This window comes from Arvicola amphibius, chromosome 2 (genome assembly GCF_903992535.2).
Source record: "Arvicola amphibius chromosome 2, mArvAmp1.2, whole genome shotgun sequence".
Lineage (NCBI taxonomy): Eukaryota > Metazoa > Chordata > Mammalia > Rodentia > Cricetidae > Arvicola > Arvicola amphibius.
In genome coordinates, this window is record NC_052048.2 from 96929802 (window position 1) to 96953922 (window position 24121).

Here is a 24121-nt window from a genome sequence, read left to right on the forward strand (position 1 = left end):
AATATAATTTATAAACCATTCAGAGTAAGATGTTGGGAACAAGGATAAAAATGGAAACTATCTATGCCGTGAGAAAAGTTATTCAAAACTTATGAACTGTTTATTTCTGGACTTTTCTATTTAATACTTTCAGAACATAGTTGTTTGCTGGAACCTGAAAACTAATAAAGGGGAGGGGCTACTATGGTTGAAATATCACCTGGGTGGGAAATGGAGCTTTGGAGGCCCAGGGTAAGTAAGAACCAAAGGGACCTAACCCTAGAGCCCAGCTCTCCCAGCTCTAAGTTCAAGAATTCACTGATCAGATAGCCTAGTTGATTTGATAAGCACCAGGTTCATCAAAAGATCCTATGGTGTGGGAGGTCCTTCTGTCTATGTGTTGCTTTTATTGGTTAATGAATAAAAAAATACCTGGCTTGGCCTGATAGGGTAGAACACAGTTAGGCAGGGGAAACTAAACTGAATGCTGGGAGAAAGGAGATAGAGTCAGTGAGAAGTCATGTAGTCCCACTGGAGACAGATGCCAGAACTTTACCCTGTAAGCCACAGCCACATGGCTATACACAGATTAATGAAAATGGACTAGTTTAAGATATAAGAGTTAGCCAGAAATATGCTTAAGTTATTGGCCAAACTGTATTTCAAATAATATGGTGTCTGTGTGGTTATTTCGGTAGTCTGGGCATTTGGGAACACACAAGCAGACTCCTACAATAATCCTATCCCAAGAAATAAGGTAGAAAGCAATCCAAAACCTGTTTCCTTCCCACAGAACTGTCTGTAATCAAACACTCTCCCACACTGACTGTTTGGTCATTAAGGATTTTGCAAAGGTAGGCAGGGCAAAAGTCCTTACCCAAAATGCACCTGTTGTTTCCTAGGACATTCACCTAAACAATAATTTACTCTTTAGTGTTTAAAACCCTAGTCTTACAGGCTGGGAAATTGTAAGAATATTCACTGTGACAGTCAGAGGACCTGAGTTCAAGTCCCCATTGCTCCCACAAAAGACAGGCAGACCCTAGGAGCTCAATGGAGAGTCATTCTATCCCAAGCTATAAACCCTGGTGAGGCTCAGTGTCTCAAAAAATATAATTAATATAAAAAATATAATATAATATAAAAATATAATAATTCACATAAACCACATAGCTCATACACACATAAATTTTACCACTGACAGTTTGAGGAGGAGACTCTCCTAAAAGAATCTGTATACTAATATTCCTTCATGAAAGGAAGACCACTAACAAGCTTAAGCCTTTCTTGGTATGTGATCATTATTATGTGTGATAGGTTAATTCTAGTCAACAATTTGATAGACTCTGGGATCACCTGGAAAAGGAGTCACACTGGGAGCTCTCTGGATCTTGTTAGCCTATGAACATGGCTGCAGGGGGTTACCTTGGCTACACTGAGGTGGAAAGCCATGCCCGCTGTGGGTGGCACCATTCCCTAGGCCAGGATCCTGAAATGTATGAACAGGGAAAATAAGCTAATGGCAAACGGGCATGCTTTCATTCATTGTTATTATTATCATCATCATTATTATTACTATTATCATTTTTGCTCTTGACTATAACTATAGCTGCTTCACGTTCCTACTGCCTTGACTTCCCTGAAATGATGAACTTTAACCTGGGATGGTGAGTAAAAGAGTCCCAGTCTCCCTAAGTTGCTTTGGTCAGGGTTATGTAGTAGCAACAGGAAAAGAAAGTGATAAACCACAGTTGCCTATTAGCCCTTTGTCAACAAAGCCCATAGACTTCTGCCCACATTAGATCTCACTCTTCCACTTTGCTCCTTTGCTATACCCTCCCATTAGGCTCTAAATTCTTGCCTGAGGATAGCTTTTGTGCACAACATTTTGATACTTCTAGCTGCTGTAGCAGTCTTCCACTGCCAGCATAATTATAAACATCTGGGAAACTCATTAGTAATGCAGATATCAGGTTTGGACCAAGAGGAGTTGGAGACCTTGGGTGAGGCTAGGAGCTGCCCAGTTTTAACAAGCTCCCCAAGGATATACTGATGCAGGTGGTCTGGGAATCACACACAGAGAAATACTCTGTTCTGGGCCCGCAACCAAGCCATTCAAACATTTTTATGCTCAACAGATACTTTTCATGCTAGGTATTAGGGTAGGGACAGGCAGAGATGAAACATACTGACCTTGCTATATGGGGAAGCTCCCAGCCCAGTAAAGCAGTAAGTGAATGCAGGGCCAAGGGTAATAATGGGATCATGCTTGAATACCCTCTCATCCTGTCAAGCTTGGCTTCACTGTGGCACAAGCCAGGTCATATTTAAAGGGTGAGTTCCTAGTCTAGGAACAGAAGGTCATTATAAGTAGAGACAGCATGGAAAGCTGGGCGTAGAAATGGCAGCTGCAGACAGCAAGGAGACAGAAGGGAAGAAGCATGGTAGGGAGGGTGTGTGGTCTGATGCTCAGCTAGAAGTATTCAAAGTTCTCAGCATGGGTGCCGAGAAGGCATTTATTCAGAAAGCCATTGGGAGTCATTGAGAGGGTTTCTTGAGGACCATGGCATGCTTCAAGGTTCAGTTTTAACACGGGAGTCTGTGACTTCCTAAGGTTATTTTTAACTGGCTCTTATCTCCTAACTTTCAGGCCTTAATTTCTGGAGGTTAGGGCATATGGGCCAGTTAAAATGAGAGACTCAATAAGAAAAATTGATCCAGGGAAAGAGCATTTCCAGAGAACCCATGGATCTCCACTGGTCAGCTTGAACAAAAATGCCCCATCTGTCTTTTGTCTTTTATTGTCTTAGACATGTAATTTGATTCCCAAGCCCCTTGGTCAATCTTATAAATCAAGGATTATCCAGCCTGTTATAATACACAAGGAAGTAAAGGTCAAGAAAGGGGAAGAAACTCCTAGAGATGGAGTGAGTGATGGGGGAAGGGGCAGAAATCATTCGCAAGCTGCTTGGGCTCAGGCCCTGCTGTTTCTTTGCTGTTCTCAACCTCAGCTTTCCAGATGGTAAGACAAGCGTAAGGCTTTTTAAATTGGCATTATTCGGGGAATTATGCAAAGCATTGCTCCAGCTCTGTCTATTTTCCTCAGGTGGAACTTGATGGCTGTTCTCCTGTAGTTGGGTCTGAAATATCTCCAATGTGTCTCTGCTCAACTGTAGGACCAGTAGGAAATGGAAGATTTTTAATGAAGTTTCTACTGTCCTTCTTCCCCGTCCCAAGTGTCATTGTCACAGACACTCTCAATCACTAAGACATATGGTTCCGTAGCATGTCATCCACAAGGTCTCCCCAGAAGACATGTCAACACCAAATGTCGGCAAATCGAGAGGATTAAGGTCCAGGATTAAGCTCCTTTCTCTTCCAGCTGTTGACTTTGAGACAAGGGACACTCGTGTCTCTGGCGTGGAGCCTCCTTTGGTTTCCTTTTCATTCCATCTCCTGTCAGTCTTCTCAGCCTTAAGTCGTTGACTTCCTAGGAAATTTGAATGAACTTCTGTACTTACCTCCTGCTACTCTTTGGCCACCATAGGCAGCTTTCAGCAATGTGCTGTACACCCCTTTCTTTCTTGTTGTTGTGAATGCATTATCTGTACTGATCAATCTTCATCGTCTGAATTAAGAAATGCCTAGGGAATTTCTCTCTGTAGTGGAATTTCCAAGAAACATAAGTTTGCTAGGGCCTAATGGATGTGTTGATCTCTCCTTGATGGGCTCAGTCAGTATTTGTTGGAGTCATTGCATGGTGGTAAAACATTGGAGTGGGGCCTACTTGAAGAAAGCACATCTCTAGGAGCGTGTCCTTGGGAGCATTGCCTTGCCCTGTCTTCTTCCTTCTCCTCAGTTTCCAGGAAAGCAGCCATGTTTGCTGTGTGTTTTTGTCACAGCGGGCTGTTATCTCTAAAACTGAACATGACCAGCACACAGAATTCATTTACTTGTGTTGTTTTCTTGGATAGTTTAGTTATAAAAACAGCAAGAAAACAAAACGGAAAAATAAAACACCCTAATATTAATATGAAATCAATATGAATTAGAACATTAATGTACAATGCACCATTTTATTTGAGCCTCAAGGGTCTCTGCATAAAAACATCACTAAAGAAGACTGTCTTTTCCTATCAAAAAACTGAGGCAGAATGATCGGCATCCAAGAATACACACATGGGATTCACATCAAAAATTTAAGCTAATACTCATGCATGTTTGCCTTCTATGTCCCATATACTGGTTTTGGAATTAAAATCTTATTTTGTACTGAGAATCAACAAACTTCCCAATAATAACAGAAACACCCCCATACTTCTGAAGCACTTGTAGACACTTAAACAAATATACATAGATTCATATTTGAATGCTGAAGGCAATATAGAAATCATAAAGGCCGAGACATTTGGTAAGTCAAAGCTGGAGAGACAATGGAAAGGATAAAGAAATAGCAAGTTAGCTTTTTGATGTTCAAATGTTGATTAATACCACTTGGGAACTAACTGTTAACTATGGCCATGAAGGAAGAAAGAAAAAAAATCCTCTTGTCTTTCCACCCTTCGAAGTCCTCTCTGTGTCCCAGCTGTGAAATTTCAAGCAGGGTGGGAGGGAATTTTGCTGAGACATTTCAAAGATGGAATCTCCTGTAGGAATGAGCCCCGAGTCCCGAGGGAATCATTCTGAAGCTCTTTTCTGATGGACTCCTCCTGTTTGGCTTCCTCGTGTTGCTTCCCAAACCTCCCTCCAGGAAAGAAAATAATAATATAATATTTGAGCATACTTGATAAAATATATGTTGAGTGAGCCTTCCAGCTTGGAGGAGACATATATTTTATCCCTGAGGAAACCTTACAAGCCATCTTGCAAAGGACAGTCCTCAGCCAGGAGATGGGTGAGCCGTGCATGTCCCTAGGGTGATTTGAAGCTGTCTCTGGTCATAAGTCACTCAAACCCAGATTCCTTCATAACACAGTTTTCACATAATCTCCAGAGTCCATGACTCATTAAAATGCTGGGAGCTCACTGATGTGTCCTTAAAAATCAAGAGCCCCAGAAGTGTGTGGTGCTTCCATTTCATGAACACTTGAGAGCAAAGCTCATTTCATCAAGGAGCTTTCTTCCAACACCCAGCCCTGCGCAGTTACCTCAGACAATAGGGATTGCTGACAAAGGAGGGGAGGGGAGGAGGGGGAGGGGAAAGGAAGACTCAGCTGGAGAACAAAGGTTCCTGGGAGGGCCTGAGTCAGAGCTCTCCAGAGAGCAGGGCTTCCCTGTCAGGAGACCATCTGTCCATCCGTTCAGCCTATCCTCGGCAGCTATTTGGGGGTTTCCCAGATGGCAATGCCCTGGGTCCTTCTGATGAGGGCCGAAGTCTTTGTGTTTGTGTGTGTGTGTGTGTGTGTGTGTGTGTGTGTGTGTGTGTGTGTGTGTGTCTGTCTGTCTGTCTGTCTGTCTGTGTCTATGTGTATCTCTGTGTGTGCACGTATGTACAGGTGCATACGCATGCAAGCACAACCATCTCTCTGGGTCCACATACAGAAGTTAAAGGACACTTTTGAGTGTCACTCCTTGGAGATTATCTATTAAATATCCTCTTTCTTCTTTTGGAGACAAGGTTTCTCACTACACTGGAGTTTTCTAAGAAGGTCAAGCCGCAATCCCATGAGCCCAGGCATCCTCCAGCATCCTTCCCGCCAGTGCTGTAATCACAGGTGAGAACTATGACACCAGGTTTTTCTTCTCTCCTTCTGCATTTATTTCTTATGTGGGTCCTGAGGATGCCTCTAAGGTATTGTGCAGTATAGACCTCGCTGTCCAGTAGCACAGCTACTTCCTCTTGGCCCCCACCTTTCTCATGGTTCCCACACTGACTCCCCTTCTGCAGCACACAGCTCCCTCAGGAGGAAATATCTTTCAGTCCTCATGTGATGTCATCCGACCCCCTCCTTCTTATTTCACCTGGCTTAAATCCTTTGGTGTCTTTTGACACTGGTACCTCCCTCAGTGCCTCTTCCGCCCCCTCTTCCATGCTTCTGATCCTCTGGGCCACCTTTCAGCTATCATCTACAAGTTTGAAAATTTCTTCACTGATATTGTTAGCGGGACACTGTCCCCCACACTGAGAAACCTGCATTCCCTATGAGGCCTGTTTGAAATACAACTGGAAGCTTTCCTATCCCCAGTCTCTTTTGACCTCAGCCAAGCTCGTCACCCCTAACCTCTTTTGCTTTACTCCCTAAGCATCTTCTGTTTCTCCTGATTCCTACAAATCTTTTTCCACAGAGAAGTCAGAGCAGAGTCTCTGGGAAAACAAAACAAAACAAACAACAACAACAACAAAACCCATGTGATTCACAGACTGGGGTTAGTTACCTCTCATGGTTCCATCACTGCACTTTGACTGCAGAAGCCGCCACAGACACTTGTGGTCTTGCTGGTACTCCCTCATCCTCTCCCAGTGCCCATTCACAGGACGTGTTGAACTCCCCCTCTTCAAAGACTATGCTCACAGCCTTTGTCATGCAAAGCCCACTTCCAGAGCCAGTACCCCCAGACTCCTCCCCTACTTGCCTCTTGTCTTATAAACCCCACTTTAACAGCTGTCTCTAGTGAAGCTCTTTGTATGTAAGCTGTCTACGTGAATTCTCCAACTTCTCTCCAGCTTATAATTGTGCAGCACAGGAAGAACCCTCTCTGGCTCGTGGTTCAGGGAGGAGAGTTGACCGTGGTTGGCAAGACATGGGTGAGGAATCTATTTCTTGTCCATGGCTGGAGGGCTGTGACTTTTTCCCAGATTTGGGTGGACCAGAAAGTAGAAATCTTGGGATGGACCCAAGTTCAGGCTTTATCCATCTAGCCTCACCCCTATCCCCCTAAGCCCTGTGTCTAAAATGGTCTACAATTTTCAAAAACAGTAGGACAAAGTGTTGGAAATATATTATCCCGTGGGGGACATTTCATATCCAAATCACAGCATCAGGGAGTAAGACACAGCTGCATGAATGACCGTCCTTCAAACCTAAGTTTGGAGTCCTTGGTTTGAAGACCAGCTGGGATAAATGTGACTGTTTCCTGCTCAGAAACAATGTGGCATGTCCAGAACATAGCCTAGCAGTGTTAGCCCTCAGAATCATTATCTGTAAAATTAGAATAACACAGCCTACTTTGTAGAATCATGTAACTGTTCAACTGCTACCCAGCAAGTTAGCCCTGGAGGTGGAATTAGACGTCTGGCTTAGCTCACTTCCAGTTTGCTGTGTGCTGTCTGCCTGAGAGACGGTGGGTGTGTCTACACCTGTTTGGACATCCCACACTGAAGCACCATAATCAACTGCCCTTCACTCAGCATCCGCTCAACCCAGGAATACGAAGTGAAGAAGTTGGACCTCTCCTCCTCCGTGGCTGTGTACCTGAAGCAAAAATCATCCCACTTCATATCATCAGACATTCTGCTTTAGATTGTAAGACCATGACCAGATGGTACGAACAGCTGATTCTCCTTAGAAAACTTAGTAAGAAAAGGCAGGAAATAGAAGAATACAAAAATACTTTTCCAAGTTTGAGGGAGGAAACAGAAGTTGTGCAGAAGAGAGTTAAAAAACTTCACTTTAAGACGATAAGGCTTAAGCCTGAAGGTTTTTTGCTTTTTGGGTTTTTTTTTTCAAGACAGGGTTTCTCAGTAGCTTTGGAGCCTGTCCTGGTACCCACTCTGTAGACCAGGCTGGCTTGGAACTTATAGAGATCCTCCTGCCTCTGCCTTCTGTGTGCTGGGATTAAAGCCATGTGCCACCAACACCTGGCAAGCTTGAAGGTTTTTAGAGAGAAAGCGCTAGATGACGATGCCCGGGGGACCACTGCTCCCCCCACCAAGTGTCTCTCTAGAGCAGTGCTTCTCAACCTTCCTATGCTGTGACCCTTCAATACAGCTCCTCATGTTGTGGTGACCCACAACCCTAAAATTATTTTTGTTGTTATTTTCTAACTGTGATTTTACTACTGTTCTGAATCATAATAATATCTGACATTCAGGATATCGGATATGTGCCCTCCCAAAGGGGTTGCACCCCACAGAGAGAGGACTGCTGCTCTAGAAGATGAATTTGCACAACTGAACTAACACCAAAGTAGAGTGACCAGAAGTCAACAGAAGATAGAGGGTAGAGAGAACATTGACAGCCTCAGTAAGAGAGCCAATGCCATGGCGCCTCCCTGACTGTTGATTGTTTCAACTTCTTTCTGTGTTTGGCACATAAAACTTTCATATGTGTATATATGTGTGTTTGGGTTTACATGTATGTACATACATGTGTGTGGAGGCCAGAAGACAACCGTGGCTGTCTTCAAGCACCACCTACCTTGTCGTCTGAGACAGGTTCTTTCATTGACCTAGGATTTGCCAAATAGACCTGGCTAGCCATAGGGACCTACACATACATGATTGTGCTGACCAGTATCAGGATTACAGGACCAAGCTATCGTGTTGGGCTTATTTTATGGGGCTTCTGGGCATCCATTTCAGGCCCTCCAGCTTGCCTTTCCAACTGGCCTATCCTTTCCGTAGCCTATCCTTTTTGTTAGAAAAATTGATCATGGTCTGGTAATGCATGTATTTTGCTACACATTGAGCCAGCATCTACTGAGAATCTGCTGGGATCAGGGAACACAGCTTGAACAACAGCAAGAGGCTAAACCTCTTATTCTCATTATGCTTCAGGAAGATTGAATCCATTATTCCCTTGTATAGGTTAAAAAAAAACAACTGAGGGTCAGAAAAGTTCAGTTCTTTGCTCAGTGGAGAGAAGTGGTGTGAGGCTTATTTTGAGTTAGTGTGATGTCAGAACTCACTTATCCAAAAGAGGTTCATCCACTGATAGTGGTTCTGAAAGAGCTTTGCTATATATTGTCCACACTCAAGATAATCTCTCTCCCAACCTCTCCTGACTTATTTTTATCTCTTTGGGCTTGTTTGGATTTCTGAGATCTGTGCTTAGAGAACCCACTTCCAGAATCTCCCCAATCTATCTCCACATTGCAAGCAAGTGGGGAAGAATGGATATTCCCTTTGTACATCTCTCATCTTGTAGAGGTGCAGAAAAGAGGAAGGTGTGTGTCAAATAATGGTGGATCTAGAACTTGGACTCTCTCCATTGACAGTGATTACTATCTTGGTACACCACACTCCACTAAACAACATAATCCCCCATATGATACAAGCCGGCCTTGCTGTGAGACTTGACTTTCCACACACAGCTCAGCCATTTCGCGCCCCACAAACCCTCTTCTTCCTTTGCCTCTTCTCTTGCACCACCTTCTGCTCACATTCTTAGTCTGTTCATCCATGCTGATGGTTCAGGTTGACCAGTGACCAATGGTGGCCTTCTTAATTCAGGCCCTTATCTTGGGAAAGAAGGGAGGGTTTCATGGTGGAATGAGAACTCAACAGGCTTTTGACGTCAACACCAACAGAGGACTACAACAGGACCCTGCCCTGGGACTCCGCTGCCTTCACATCCCGGAGCTGAACATTGGATCCTGTTGCTGTTAACTCAGACTTAGCACAGACTTAGAGCTTAGCACTGGATTGCAGAGCTTTTCCTTCTTTCTTTCTTTCTTTCTTTCTTTCTTTCTTTCTTTCTTTCTTTCTTTCTCTCGCTCTCTCTCTCTCTCCTCTCTCTGTGTGTATTAGCTTCTCTCTCTCTCTCTCTCTCTCTCTCTCTCTCTCTCTCTCTCTCTCTCTCTCTGTGTGTGTGTGTGTGTGTGTGTGTGTGTATTAGCTTCTTTTCTCTTTGTTGAGACAAAATTCCCAGCACAAACAATGAAATGGAAAACAATATTCCTTTTGGTTCGTGACTAAAGAGATTACATCTAGTTGTGATGGGAGCACAGGGCTGGGACCCTTCACATTTCCATGGATACTGAAGCAAGATCAGGGTAACAGTCATTTCTTTCTTTCTTTCCTCTGTTTATCCATCGTAGACACACACACATGACACTGCCCATATATTTAAGGAAGGTCTTCCCTCATCAGTTGAATTATTTCTGAAAATCCCTTCACAGACACTCCTAAAGGTGCATCTTTCAGTGTCCTTGGAATACCTCCATCCAATCCCTTTGACAGTTAAAACTGACTATCACAATTGGCTTGCAGAGGAACTTAGAATGTCAAGGAATTTCTTTAAGCTCAGAGAGAGAGAGAAACAGTTTGCCAAGAGTCACAGCCTGTTCCATGACAAATCTGAACTAGCTGCATTCTGCCTCTCCTTCTGGTCCAGAATCACGGCCCCTGGGAGAGGCTTGTCCCCTCTTAGAAGGCAGGAAATGGCGGATGCTTCTATTCCTTTCCCTCTCCCTGTGTTTGCTCCCAACTTTCCTTCCTGTCACATTACAGGAAACCTAAATTGGGCTGGTTTTTCTGGGGATTCCTCCAGATTTGACTAGCTCTGAGATCTCTGGTAGTCTTCTCCATTAGAGTTAGGAAGGCTTCCCAGGGGCTTCTGAGATGTTCTCTTGGCACCGTTTTCTTCCTATCGCTTGCAGGGTGTGAGGTTAACCTTGACAGAGAGCATTTTAAATGTTTCCCCCACACCCCAACAGACTCCCACAGGACTTCCAAAGGAACGTGGAGGAACCAGAGATGCTGTTCCTTTGGCTGTGGATGTGGAGATGCTGGCCAAGCCCGGATATGCTCAGAGAAAGAAAGGACAGACACAGAGAGACAGACAGAGTAGAGGAAGTTGGAGGTGGCAGGAGGAGGAGGCCCCATTTCTCAGCCTTCTAGTCAGGCTCTGTGAATATGGCATGTGCTGCTAGCTTTGCCAAAGACAAGAGGGTAACATGTGTCTGAAAATTCCAGGGAACTGAAGCCATATAGCATCTCAGTGTGGGCCAATGAGATCAGCAGTCTCCTTGGCTCTCTAGTAAGATGAATTTTAGGATCTTTTCCTCCAGGAAGAGATGGTGAGTCAGGCATGAAGAGTGTGAGGCATGGTATGAGCATGCCTGGGCTGTGAGGTCAGAAGCATGGCACCTACAACCCAAGCGAAGCTAGTTGAGGCTATGGTTGAACCAACTAGCCAGAGCAGCCCATGCCCTCCCCCCGCCAAATAGTTACTTAATCTTTGTGGATACCACCTCATATATAAACTGGGTATATGGCAACTACTAAGCAAGATCGTTGTGGAGATCAGTACACTGTAACACACAGCACAGAAAGGCCGTGTTACCATGTGACAGGGACTGAAATAAGAGCTCTGTGTCATTTGGTCATCCACACAGTGGGTTAGTTCTGGACAGAGCTCTAGTCTAAACTGCTCAACTCCAGCAGACAGAGTCCTGAGCCTGAGAACCTGCTGTGTTTCAGCGTGTGCCTGAAGGGAAGCACCCAGAATGCTCACCAGATGGGTGTTGTATAAATAGCGTCTTTGCCCACTGCTGTCACTGTCCCAATCTCTTTATCAGAGCTAGGTTTTTCTGTGCTTCTCAGGACCACTGGCCGTGGCCTGTGGTCACTCTTGACTATGTCCCATATTTCAGAGGTCCAAGAACTCCTGCAGCTCAGGGATCCAGGCTGCCACCACCTCAGCAGTGTATTCAATCAAAAGAGAGCAGCCTGGGGATCCGGCAACAAGCCTAGCGGATCCAAGTCTGCAGCAGATCCAAGTGTACAGGCGCGTCTCCATCTGGTCAAGAGTCTTCTGTCTGGGACATGACCACCCACGCCATTCTTTCCGATCAAACAGTCGGGCTAGCAGTGATTCAGCTCCCATGGTAGCTGATCAGGGCCCACTCTCCTTCTGAGGATGGAAGATCTGTCTCCCAAACGAGCAGGAAGTGTAGGCTGTGCAGCCCTCCCCTCCTAGACACCAGAGCAACAACTCATTCCCAAGAAGTGGATGGAGTTCTTCTCTTGTCCTTGGTTGGAGCCTCATTTGCTTTCATTATCTCAGAGAGACAGACCAACAGAGGTGTGGAGTGGGGAATCAGGTAGTTTTACAACAAGTTGTGATCTAGTCACTAGGAAGTCTGTGACCGTGAACTTCTAACTTGACATCTCCCTCAGTTACTTTCCTCATTTGTACTATGTACAGCAGTGCCTTCCTGTCCTACCACAGAGGCATCTCTTCTCCGTTCAAGACTCAAGAGATAGGAATCGAGGTGAAAGAGTTTCCCCAGCTGTAGACACCTATACCACAGGTTCTCACTGTAACTTGCTAGGTCCCTGGGGAAAACATTTTGGTTTTGATCCCTTAAGTATCCCTTTTCTATGTCACCTGGAAGTAAATCAGAGGCAAAGCCTCCATCGAGGCCTGCAGAGGTTGGCCACAGAAAAGACTGGATATCTAGGGGTAAGCAGGAGAGAAGTTTTGGTTAGGTTTTATGTATATATGCATGGCACATGCATGTTCCCAGGTATGTGGTATTTGTGTGTGTGCAGGTGTGCACGCACTTGTGCAAGAGTAGACACACAAAGCCAGAGGCTGATGTGGGATGCATTCCGGTGTCGCTCTTCACCTTGTCTGCTGAAGCAGGGTCTCTCCCTGAACCCTGAGCTCACCCTTTCTGCTAGTTGGCCAGCTCACTGCAAGCTACGGGTAGGTTGCCACATGTTCCAGGCATTAACATGGGTTCTTGGGGAATCTAAATCCTGTCCTCATGCTTTTCATGGTAAGTTTTCTACCCCCCGAGCCATTTCTCCACTGTAGCACAAACTCTAGTTGGTCTTAATTGATCAGAACCCAGAGATGGATATAGGGGTTAAAGTTGAAGATCTGAGAAGCAGAGCAGTAAGCCACTAGAGAGACTTTTTACTCTACCAATGCTCAGACAAAAGGTGTGATCCTCAGACTACATAGTCTGCACTGTGTCTACATCAAACCTCAGATTCCACACTCCAGTGCATTCCTGTCTCTCCCTCTTTATATTCCTCTCTCTGCACAGCCATATCACTCCTGTCTCCACCTCCCTAGTGTTGGAATTAAAGGTGTGTGACTCCTAAACACTGGGATTAAAGGTGTGAGCACCACCACCTGGATCTGTTTCTGGATCAGTCTTGTATAACCCAGGGTAGCCTTGAACTCAGAGATCTGCCTGACTCTGTCTCCCTAGCCCTGGGATTAAAGGTATGTGCCAACACTGCCTGGCCTCTGGTGGTTAAGCTTTGCACATTGATTTTCAGACAAGCTTTATTTATTAAAATGCCATTAAAATATCAGTACACCCCAACTCCAGGGTTGAAGTCATGTAGTTTTCCTCAGTAACTCCCTTCTCTCTAGCCTTGCATTCTCTGCCTCCAACAGAGAGAACAGAGAGAGCAAGCCTCATCTTTGCCAGACACTGATGTTGGCGCCGGAGTTGAAATCATGTGAGATCTTCCAGGAGCTGTAGAGAAGAGACAGAAGCAGAGAAGATGCTCAGATGTGATGTGGGAGGCTGTAAAGGAACAAGTAGCAGACGTGGGGTGCCTGAGGAGGGGACAAATAGAATGGGGTGTCTGAGGAGGGGACAGTATCCTGTGTCAGCTTTCCTCAGCTCGGCTGTGTTTAATTTGAAGCCTGTTCTCTTTCCCAGGCTTGTGAGCAAGCCTGGCTGTGTTGGAGGAGTAGTAATAGTAATAGTGATAGTAATAGTAATGATGATGATGGTAGTGATATGATGATGATGATGATGATGATGATGATGATGATAACAATAACAATAATCATGGTTTTTGCTGCATTGGGAGTGAAGAAATCATGAGCCCTCTAGTTCAAATTCAAAGGGCTCTGCTCTGAGCCCCCCTCCCTCTCCAAATCTCTCCCCTTTTCCTAGATTTAGATTGCAGCTTTCTGGAAGCTAGCTGGTCCTTTTTCTTATTTGTGTGCATTCCAAAGATTCCATCGGCTCAGGACCTAAGAAAATTCTTTAGCCCCCTGGCTCTTACTCCCTCTCCATCCCTCCCCCAGATCTCTAATATTCAGGCAACCTTGCTTTATGAACATTTTTACCTGAGGTTCCAATACCTGGGGTGTGAAGGGGACACAAAACCTTCAAATCCATAAAGTCTGCAGTCTCCTTCCGACTTGGCCATTACTTCTCGGTCATCTTAACAAAACCCTTAAAAAGACCCTGTGTCTTTGGGTCCTGGTTTCCTTGCCTCTCAAACTCATTAGCTTTGCCCTCACTTGTCAGGTACAGAGAGGTGTTGGGGCAGGGGGTCGTGGCTTATGACTGATTACTGAAGACTTAGCGAAGCATCTAACACACAGCCTGGCCTGTAAGCATGCCTTTGCTCTGGGAGACCCTCTTTGTCTTTAAAGTAAGAGGCACCTTTAATTCTGTGATGTGCACCCCATCTTTCTCAAAGTACTCATCTTTCGGCAAGTTGGCCCTTGCTTCTTAGGCTCTAGAAGCCCAAATCAATTCCATTTCAAAGCTCCCTGCTTGCAGCAAGTGTCTAATTTCTCTTCTTCCTCTTCTGTCTCCTGCTAAACATATCTCTGTCTTCTAATGAAGATTTCTTCCTGTTATTAGCTATCTTGAGCCCAGGAATCCAATACTTGGATTGAGGTTCTGCGGATACACGCTGAGGAGTTTGGGCCCAGTGTCGAGGGGGATCGCTTTCCAGAGCAGTCTAGACTGCATGCGGACCCAGTTCCAAGGGGGAAGAGGCTGTGGCAGCACTGCCTGACTCATGGGCAATCCAGCTGGGAGTCAGGCTTGGAGCAAGCAGCCTTGTCAGGAGAGCTCTCCAGCTGGCTGGGTCAGGCTCAGGGTGACTCTGCCAAGACAAGCTTCTGCTCCTCACGTCAGGCTCTCGTCTGTGGGATGCTGCAACTAGCATTGTTCACTGCATATGGTTCCTCTATGGGACATAGGCAAAGGGAAGCAACCCCCCCCACCCTTGCCAGACCCTCTGAATTAACTGTGTGAGTTATTATAGTGTCTGAGTTTCCATAGATGTCAGTCAGGGGGGCATGCTAGGCTCTCCCACGTCTGGCCTAGTTCGCTATACTCACTAACTTCACCATTTGTCATGGAGAGAAAATCCGTCATCTCTTTTTGGCATGCAGGAATGGAAGGTGAGAAAGACAACGGTTTAATTACGTGCCTAGCACCTGCCTGGAGACCCAGCTTCGACAGCTTGTTCTTCAGCTACAGACAATGTTGCATTTAACGAATTCCACGATGACATTATTTTATGAAGGAATGGGAAACAGAAGCAATGCTGTCCATGAGGCTGACCCACAGCTGACAACAAAATATATCCTCAAGGCAGGAAACAAAAACATCTTAAAACAAATGAGGCATGGCACCTACCTCAGAGGGCTGCTGGGAAGATTAATTAAGATCGTGCATCTGAATGTGTTTTGAAAACTGTCAAACACAGTAACTTTGCTGTTGTATTGGATAAAGACATTGCCAGGGGAAAACACAGCCCTAGGGCAGCCAGCCTTGTTTCTCCTGCCAGTACCATCACCTCCTTGCAGGGCAGTCCCGGACCACTTCTTAGACACTCAAAGAGCTTAGTTATCACTCGGTTCACTAGTTTCTACTCTGCTTATCTTGCAAGCACAGAAACTCAAGGACACACAAGATATGCTTATATTTAATACATTCACACACACACACACACACACACACACACACACACACACACACACACATATATATATATATATAATATACATGTATATCTTTAATACATACACATTTACCTGAAACACAAATTCTGTCCAACATCTTCTATTTCTATTTCCCAAGCATGGCAACGTTAATTAACTAAAAGGCCCCACAATGCTTACTAGACTCAAACCAATATAAAGATCGTAGCAATAAAGTATAAAGTCCAGGCATTCTCAAAAGACAGGTGTATTAAAGGTGAGTTCATGGGGATTAGGAGCTAGGGGCTATCAGAAACTTCCAATGATGGTTGAGCCCAAAGAAGGGACATCTGACTGGCAGCAAAGAACACAGCTTCTACACAAAGGCAGAGTCTTGGCTGCTAAGGGACTGCAGGTAGTAGCCAGAACTACCTCTCCAGAGGTGCCCTAGAAGAAAAGCCAAGACTTCAAGTACATGTATTAAAAAAGAGGAGGAAGAAGAGAAAAAGTAACAAGAAGAGGGCAGAGAGGAAGATGAGACCACCAAGTAAGTAAAATGACTGGAAGAATGTGCAAGAGTTGCAGTGGGGCACAGCAAGATGGATCAGTGGGTTAAGTTATCCACCACCAAGCCTGATGACCTAAACTCAATCCCAGGGACCCACCAGGTAGGAGAGAACCAACTCCCACAAGGTGTCCTCTGATTTACACCCATGCATTCACTAAACATGATTGTTAAAAATTGTCCTCTTATTGAACAGACAACCCAGATCCTGCTTGTTATGGACCTAGGCCCTCTGCATAGATGTGACAGTTGTATAGCTTCGTAACAGCAGGAGCAGGGGCTGTCTTTGACTCTTTTGCTGACCTTTGGGACCCTTTTCCTCATACTGAGTTGACTTGCCTGGCCTTAATTTAAGGGGAAATGCTTACTTACTCTTATTGTGCTTTGATATGCCATGTTTTGTTGCTATCCATACAAGGCCTGCCCTTTCCTGAATAGAAATAGAATGGGGAGGGGCAGAAGGGAGGTGTGGGAGAGAAACCAGGAGGAGAGAAGAAGGGGAAACTGTGGTCCAGATGTAAAATAAACAAATTTTAAAAACTTAAAAATGTGTCTTCTTTGGGACCTCCTTGGGCATGCACTTCTCTTTATACTGAAGAAGAAGGTTTCTTGTGATGGGAGAAAAGTTGCAGTGGATACAAATGTTCCAGTATTGTTCAATAAATGAAAGCAAAGTTGTAAATTACTGATTTGTCATGTTTGTAAGGGTTTCAAGTAGATGACTTTCCCTCTTGTTTTGTCTGTAGCTCTAGTGTCCACAGTAAGTTAACAAATAAATAAATGAGCACAATGTTCCCATCATAGCATTTTAGAAGTGAAATGTCAAACCATATTTAAAAAAATCAGAACGGTGAAGTTTATTTTTCCCCTCTTAGGGCCAATAGATTAGTGTTCTCTGCCTGTGGCTTGTGACCCCTTCATGAGGGATTCCTTAGACCATTTACATACCAGATATTTATATTAGGACTCATAGCAAATTATAGTTATAAAGTAGTAGTGAAAAGGATTTTATGGTTGGGGGCTACCACAACATGAGGAATTGTATTAAAGGGTTGCAGCATCAGGAAGGTTGAGAATCATTGCACTAGATAAATTCCTTAGTAGAGCCCAAGCTTAATATAAGCCAAGGGAAGAGTTTATGTGAAAAATGGCTTGTTTTGACTTCAAGCAATGCTAAATTCAGGCCTTGACATTTGATCATGTGGCAGAGATATTAAAGTACACTTGGATGCCAGTCAATAAGTGACTGGCATTGTGTTATCTGGTAACACATTCACACCTCTGAATCAGGTAGATGGGCTTGAGTTATGATCCCCGGTTTAGCTATGGGCTACTGAGACCCAGGGCTCCTACACAGCCAAACTCTTGCAATAGGTTGGTGACAGCTGGATGCCAGCCCTGGTCCCCTCCCTTTCTTACTAACAGTCTTGGCACTCCAGTGAAGCCATCTGTGGCTCTATTGCCTAATCGAAGAGACACAATGAATGCCTCTTTGCAGAGTGGTTTGTGAGAATCACATGAAGTAATAAGTGGAAGGGTATTGAAATTAAAAAACAATATGTTGGCATCAACAAACCTTAAATATTTAGTTAGTTTCTTCACATGACTGGGCAAAGAACCTCAGCTTCCTTGAGTAAAGCCTGTTTTCTGTGTTTTCAACACAGGCACCTCAAACATGTGGAGGAGTGAGCTGGGCCATTTTAAGTCTTATTTGAGGTGGGATCTTGACTTCGGGGTGCTCTCTTAAAAGGTAAACTAGGTACAAACTGGTCACTTAACAGTTGACGGACCTCACTGCAGATCACAAAGGGAAACTGGGGAAGGAAAAGACTCGGAAAGCTTCGAGTGTTTCAGGAAGTCTTATATACTGAGTAAGATGGTTCCTCATATGAGCAGACTTCTAGGGGTAGTGGAGATACAAAATCTTCCTCGGGCAAAAAAAAAAAAAAAAAAAAAAAAAAAAAAAAAAAAAAAAAAAAAAAAAAAAAGCAAGAGCTTTAAAAGAACAGGAAGAAGAGCAACTTGGAAACATGAGACTGTATTATCAATTGAGACCACTTTCTAAAACCAGCACACAGAAAATGGCGATGAACAAACAGAGTCTTCTAGATTCCATGTTGTTAGGTGTAGTCTAGCAATGCATTCTTGGAACAAGAATACGTCTTCTTAATCATACACGGGTTTGCATTTTGAAGACGTTTACACGAAAGTCCAAATAAGAACAGGATTTTGACAAAGCCACACAACAAATAGCAACTTAGCCAGATACATATTTCAAATCACCTCTCTCTCAGAATTATTAACTTTTAGATACAACAGTCTCTTTCTGTCTTTTCCTTGGGTTTTCATGCATTTTCCTACTGGGAAAAATAAGAAAGTGATAAAGTAATAATGACTCAGCCATACCAAGGTTAATGTCAAGCCTTTTTATTGAGTACTTGATTACAGTAACTTTCTCAATTCAATTGACTTTACCACAAGCCCTCATGATCCTGTCATCATACTGAAATATGAAGGGGAGGGACCTGCTGTTGAAGGGAAGATGATATGACTAGAAGTTATGTCACTAACAACAGAAAACAAAAAAATCATATTCAACTCTCTGTGTATCTGCTTCTATTTGTGATAATTGCAAAGAAAGCTCTAGACAGTTCAAAAGAAAGCATGTTCAAACTCCAACTTCTGATTCCGAAGGAAAAAAGGCAAAAATGAGCTGATAATTGCAATTTTCCTAGATAACCTGACAGAGAACAGAAATGAACACAGAATATTAGAACCCAGGCTTGAATTTCTTGCCCTCCAGAAATATGGCATTCGGTCAAGCAGTAATTGGCTCCTTAAATACTATTGGGTATATTATCATGGAAGTTGGTTTATATGGGCCACAATTCTTGTTCAAGACAAAAGGGATATATCTAGAAATGGCCTTCCATATGGCACTGTTCTGAGGTGGTCTATGCTGTCACATGGTACGAGACAAGGGGTGAGCTGCAGACTTAAACAATTGATGTTGGCATACAAAAGAGTTTCACAATAGTCCAGATTAGAGTATAACAAATGTTTATTTATTTGGGGACAAATGCACAGAAAGAATAGTGATCCATGGTCCTCTGTGTATGCTGGGAACTGGAACCAAATCCAGAGCAAATCCAAGAGGCCTGCACATGATTTTCATCTGCATTTATATTATACATGGGACCATGCCCAAAGCAGGCCAGTATCTGAAAGGCTATTGACTGAAGGAGTTTCCACAGCACCTCTCCCTTTTGTCTAACCGAAAGAGTTCTAAGCCTAATGCAAAACTATATACAATAAGAATAAATATCAAATATTGTTCAGGGAAAGAAAGAGGCAAGAACATACACCCTTATCTGCTATGATTTGCTCAGTGACAATAATAAAGGGGCAGAGGGGAACTGACAACAGTCTTATGTGGGATTGTTTTGTAGACATAAGGGGACAAAATGCTTCTGGAAAGTTGTATATCTGGATCTGCAAGCAACCAGAAGTTAATTGTCATTAATCAAGTCACATGACTCTCAGCAGAAAAGCAAAGACAAGAGAAAAAAAGAAAAGATAGGAAATCATTTCATCTTTATTTAAGTTCTGCATATGCATATACACACTTACTCAGTACCAAAGAGTTGACCTTTCCAACATAAAGGAGCCCAAAGCGCTGCCAATCCAAAACTGTCTGGTACATTTTATTGCTTATACCGCTGGCATGTGAGCTTTTGGGCTCACAGATGAACATCTTCTAAACAATACAAAGAGGTCCAACAGGTCTTGTCTCCAAAGGAAGTCCCAGAGTAGAAACAAAAGGAGGTCAGGTAGGGGGAGAGTGAGCCAACCTTGAGCCCTTCTGTATCCTCGGAGTAATTCTTGAGGCATCTCTGCCGGACGCCAGTATATAAAGAAGCAGTTACAAAGCCATCTGCATAGGGTGCACTCTAGACTGAAAACTCCATCAGGACAAGGCCAGTATCTATTTCATCTGTCTGATTTTCCTTGATACTTTAGTCCTTATCACAGTAGCTACATGCAAATGCTTAGATGCTTTAGGAACAATGGGGCTATTTTCTTGGTATCTGCACAACCAAGTACCGTGTTTCTTTTTTAAAAAAACAAATAATTCTCAGGGCTGCTGAGTGGAATGTGTTAAATAGCTAGCGTGGCTCCCTTTGCCTTTGGTCTCTTCAGTGTTCTGCAGGTGACTGCTGCATTTAGTAGGCTCATAAGACATGGAATTTGGAGACCTATTCTTTGGGCACAGCCCCGCCAAGTCCCTGTATTCTTGGACATCCATTTCCCTGCTGGTGATGAGGGGGTTGAACTGGGTGAGTCTGTGAGCCCCGTCCAAGTCTATCATTCCATGGCTCATATAGAACAGGATATTGATGACTCATTTAGCAGATAAACAAGCTGTCCCCATGTGCAGTCTGCTAAAGTAATGAGTGGAACTCTTTCTAAACAGAAAAAAATTTTCACACCAGACAGAGTCCAAAACCTCTGAGGGTTAAACAAGGGGAGGCTTAATGCTAAGCAGATGAATCTTCTATAACAACATGGCAATATTTCGTGGCATCCTTCCTCTCTTACGGTCTCTCCTGAGCGGTTGGGCCACTTTACATGGGGATACCTGAGGTCGCATCCAGCGCTGGCCCTGCCCTCACCCACCCCAGCACACCCTTTGCGCTTTGCCTCAAAAAGTCCCAATTGGGTACTGGCAACGAAAAGGACTCCTTTCCCAATGTCTCCCGGACAGGCTGTGAAGTCACTGGTGGTCAGTCTGTAATCACTCTTCCTTTTCACTGTTCCAGGCAAATATCTTTCCCAAAGGTCCCTGGGGTTGGGGCACTTAACAAAATTAATAAGAACTGCCACATCTCTTGTGCATCCCAGGAACATACATCAGCATAAACGCATGAGGTTGGTAACACCCATAAATGAAAGGATAAGAAAAGTAAAGTATCTTGTCTAATATTTAACTTCAACCAAGTTGATCAATGCTCCAAACCAATAGAAACTTACTTTACCTTGCGGCTTCACACACGGTAGGGGGCGGGATGAGGAATCTCCTGGGGCCTGGAGTCTCCCATTCAGATCCCCTCTCCTAACAGCACTCTTGCTTAGGATCCCAGCACACTCATTTGGAAGTGAGGCACATAAACCTGAATCCTTTACAACTCTGATCATGTCTAGGGGGCATATGCTTTTCCTTGTCTTATGAGAAAACAAAGAAGGTTTGTTTGTTTTCATTTTACACAAAACTATTTTCTCCAAATAGCATGGAACTGACAGCATAATCGAGTCTTGCTGCCAGCAGGTCACCATATTATACCTGGAACCCACTGGGAAAATGACCCTGGAGAACAAAGTTCAGTAGCCCTCAGCTGATGCCGAGAGATGGAGTCCTACCAACTGTCCTTACTGGACCTGGTTAATTTGGACAAAACTGAAGGCAGAGATGTCAACACTCAGCAACCTCAACAGCCCGAGCCATGCAGAACTCCTTCGGGAAGATAATTCAATCAGGAAATTGATCAAGGCCCACAGCTAGTGGTATCTTTCCATAGAGCCTTTGCTGATCACACTGGTCCCCACAGAACAATTTCCCTTCACCAAGCCCATATATTCTCCACCATGCCATGCTATCCAATTCGATGCAGAGAGCGAGCTCTGTAAGACCTTTAAGGGATTCTAAGGCACAATCAGGCAGAATCTATATCTAGTCTCTAACAAGATCAGTCCTGAGGGCATCTAGTCATGTCACTATGCTCTGTAAAGATAAAGAACATTCCTTGGAGGCTTTTCAGCTTAATGACAAGACCATATGTTTTTCCTGACAGTTGGATAATTTTTATTTACTCACACGTGGTATATGTCGCAACTAATTATGCTTAGCATTGAACCACAGATGCCTGGACATCATATAGTCTTCTACATCGGCAATTCCTGATGCTTCTATGCAAAAGTGTTTCACTTTTTGATTCAGAAATGCTTACTCATCCTCCAGGACTCAATCCTAGTCATTCTCTCCATTCACAAGGCTTGATTAGGGCCCCAGGATTCCTCAGGTTTAGCTTAGTCATGGCAAACTTGGAGAGCATCTGACTGTCCTATATCTTCTGCTACCCCTCATGACGCTTTGGCTCCTTAGCCAGTGGAGTCAGCTACTTCGTCTTTCTTCCTTCCATCCTTTTGGTCTCACCTAGAGTTATAAATCATCATTTTATCAAGAAGGAAGCCAGGCAGTATCCATCAATATTAATGCAAGCAAGATCTCCGTGTGATGACATAGCAATAAACAAAATTGACCATTGTGTGAGCCCTCCAGGACTTAGCCTTCAAGGAAGTGGATGGCTTGTGTGCCTGAAGCAAAGAGGGCATGCTGCCCTTAGTCAGCAGCGTACTAGGGATCCGAGTCAGCAGCATGTTTCTGATAAGAACTGCAAGGCAGTGTCTGCATACTACAGGAATTCGAGACTGTTTCTCTTGGGAAAGCTGTCTATTATCCTCGGGGAATGCTGAAGCTCCTGAGACAAGGACAGTGTGCAGCTGCACAGCTAAAGGACAGAAGGGTCAGTCATCAACCTGCCCCTTCCTCTACTCTTCAGCCTACACTTTTCACCCATCCCTCTTGTAAGGTTAGTGCTATTGGCAGATGATCTTAGGAGCTGTCAATACAAATATCCTTTTTCCAACGTGATGAATGGCGATTAGATCCAGAGTGTAAAGAGGAGCTAAGGACACATATTGGGAGAGTGATGGCACTGGGCCTGAGCCATAGGTCTTATTCTCCATTACACAATATCTCTATCTGTTCAGCCCATTGACCTCCAGGTGTTGGATCCAGTGAGTACCTGCTTCCCCCACGCTACTAGATGTCTCATGCTCTTTGTGGATGGCCAAGACAGCTGAAAGCTCTGTGGGCCTCAGTGGTATGGGTTATTGAATCCCATGGTCTTTCCTTGTAATCTGGTGAGCTAAAATTCACAGACACAGCTAGATATGGTGGCACATGCCTCCCTAACACTTGGGATGTGAAAGCCAGAGGATCAAGCCCAGTTCTATATGAAACTCTGTCTCCAGAGGATGCTAAAAGCATAGAGGCATTTCTCATGGGTTAACAGTCAGAGTCTCTGTTGGGGAAGATTGAATGGTGCGATGCACACAGCTTGTAAAAATGCTGCACCCTAAGTTTATATTTGGTAGAAGAGAGGTATACAGCCTAAAAGCAAAATAAAACAAACTACAAATTCCAGGGAATAAAATTTAACAAGAGCCCCCTCATAACGACAATAAGGTATAAAATGAATTCATAGGAGTAGTACCAGAAAAATCTAGCTAAGGAGGTAGAGTTCAGAGATCAGATATGTTAGTCAGATAAGTAGTTCTATAAGGGAATACTTTGCTCCACCAGAATTCTCATTTTTCCTAGACTGAACATCCTGGACACCATACTCTAAGTGTTTCTAGAGAGTTCACACTGATACTAGTGAACACTGTCAAAACACATAAATGAATTGTACTTGTATAACAATCACTACGGTGTTATTCTAAACAGTGTCTTAGAAGGAAGGTCTTGAGCTGCATGGATTCTCTAAAGATAAAGAAGTCTGCTAAACCAAGTATTTATAATTTCCAGAAATATTTGTTGATGAGCAACTATGTATCAAATGTTGCATGAAATTTCAAGAGTAAATGTTACCTGACCCACTCAAGATGCTCATGTATGTTCTATTTCAATCCCTTAGCTAATGACCACAACACCCAACAGAATCAGTGTCAGGAAAGAAAGGTTTGTTTCAAAGTCCCTGCTCTCAAGGGAATTTCAGTATATGATGGTTGGGGAGGCATGGCAGGATTCATGGCAGTGGGAGCACTTGAGAGAGACTCCTCACAAGGCAGTAGACAGAGAAACAGTGCAGGCAGACCACAAACCTCCTGTTGACCTGACCTAATTCCACTAGCTACACCCTACCTCCTAAAGACT